Genomic DNA, 2,411 nt, shown 5'->3' with positions numbered 1-2,411 from the left:
GTCCTCAGCCTGACGGGGGTAAATACAAGTAAAGAAGTGACCTTTCCGTTATTCAGGAGCGAATGCTGTCGCCTGGACCTGAAAATGACATAGACCTTCCTTGGCTTTCCTGGTTCTGCCGGCATTTGGGCACATTTGTTGCTCATAAGCACCTGAGCCCGATGGCGAACAACCATGCACCAAGCATAGCAACCATATTTGGCTAAGGTTCTAGAGAGCAGGGAAGAGTATTTAAATCTCCCATAGTGCCAGGAGTTTCGACAGTTTGGTGGGTTCACTCCATCCAGTGTACATGGTCTATTCCCCAGAACTCGCGCAACAGTTGGAGTTCTGCAAAGTAGCTCTTCAGTTCTGCTCTAGGGGTTCTAACCACCTACATGGAAGAAGAAAATGAAGGGGAGATAGGATTGTGCCAAGAGTGAAAGGGAAACCACAGACAGCATCTAGCTACTGTGGAAACCCTCCTTCCCAATGATGCACCACCTTCCCCCGGACCCAAAGGAAAAGGTTTTATGTAAGAAAATGAGTCAGCGGTGCACACACACACAAATGATCATACCCAAAGGAACGGGCATTAAATAAAACTGCTAAATGTTTTAGTTCATATGATTGAGAACACAACTGAAATAACAGTAAGAAAGTTTTGAGCGCCTAGTGTGTGACCCGTAGAGGTATATGGTTGAGCGAGACACACAGGCCCTCAAGGAGTGAACTGGCCCCCTGCTTAAAAAGTTTGAGGACCCCTGGCCTAGTGTGTGACCCGTAGAGGTATATGGTTCAGCGAGACACACAGGCCCTCAAGGAATTTGTAATCTTGGTGTAGGCTGTAAAAAAGACAAACAGCCAGGAAACAAAGAGTCTACTCAGGACAGAAGGCCATTGGCAGCCAAATTGCTTGGTCTACATTGTTAAGTGCTGTCGCACAGGAAGAGGAGTGGTCTATGGGGCTTTATAAGCAATAAAGGCTCTGGTTTGGCAGGTGAACACGGCTAGAGCAGGCCAAGAACAGAGGGGACAGCAATTGAAAGGACAAGACAACTGAATAGGATGTCAGGCAGGGGTAGGACTCCTCTACTTGTAGACAAGTCTACCAGAAAGGGGATGGCTGGTGCTTTTCCCCACAGACATACAGAAATTAAGCCTCCAACTGAGAGTCCCTCTCCAGAGCAATCTTCTTGGAAAATGAGGATGTGGAGGTTGGTGGTGGGTGGGGAGAGGAGGGTGGAAAGGAACCCCTTTCTTGGCCCATCCAAGAAAAACAATCTCAGTGCTTCGAGTTTTTCTTGCAAAAACGATGATCCAATTTGTTCACTGATCTTCAAAGAAGGACTGCAACTCAGTTCTGAGCAATGGCAGCCTTGGAATATAGCAATTACTCCAATGAGGATCTGTCTGTCAGGTACTTATGGTTATAGCACCTGCTTCATGGGGTTATTGAGAGAGCTACCTGGAGCCATTTCTCCTCTGCAAGATGAGGAGGAATGTCAGGGAACTTATCGGAGGCCACTTGAGAGGAAAGTCTTGTGGATGAAAGTCAAGTGAAAACTTGTATGTTCCCAGAGAGGGAGCAATGTGACACTTGTAATTGTTTCAGTTAGGAGTTGGTTCTGTCTAGCCCACACAGCTCTATAGGACAAGAAATGTGAGAGGGGAACCACACTGTGGCAGCCAGAATCTCTCTGGAATGGCCTTTGGGTGTCAGTGGGCCCGCGGTCCTTGCCACAGGATGGTGGCCCACCATGAAGGAATTTTAAGATGCAAGGGTTGTCTAGGTTCCTAGAGGTGGGGTGGATATGGTTTCCCCCAACCATAGCCCAAGCCTGACTGACCAGCCCCTCCACTCCCATGAGGCTGCCCCCAACACAACAGACCACAGGCAAGTGCCAGGCTGTGGCAGACCAGGGTTCCATGGGACCCCTGGAAACACTGGGGTGTGGGCTTACAAACCTCAATTCTTTCAACCCTATTGGTAAATAAGGAAATTAAAATTCACACTGCAATGTCATACCACTACACACCTATCAGAAGAGTTAAAAATAATCTGATAGAAAATGAGGATGGGAGGAAACAGAACTCTCTCAGGCCTATTCTAGATAATAAATAGGGATTATGCTAATTGACTCTCACACTATCACAAAGATGGCGGCGCCCATAGCCAATAAGGAGGGAATATGCTAATTGACTGCCACACCCTCAAAGATGGCAGTGCCCACAGCCACAAGATGGTTGGCAGGGGAGGGCAGTTGTGGGCGATCAGGCCAGCAGGGGAGGGCAGTTAGGGGCAACAAAGCCAGCAGGAGAGGGCAGTTAGGGGTGACCAGGCTGGCAGGGAGGGTAGTTAGGGCTGACCAGGCTGGCAGGGGAGGGCAGTTGAGGGGGCCCAGGCTGGCAGGGGAGGGCAGTTGAGGGCA

The sequence above is a fragment of the Myotis brandtii genome, unplaced genomic scaffold, assembly GCF_000412655.1.
Source record: "Myotis brandtii unplaced genomic scaffold, ASM41265v1 scaffold103, whole genome shotgun sequence".
Lineage (NCBI taxonomy): Eukaryota > Metazoa > Chordata > Mammalia > Chiroptera > Vespertilionidae > Myotis > Myotis brandtii.
The sequence above is the reverse complement of the archived record's forward strand: the minus strand, read 5'-3'. Positions refer to the sequence as shown.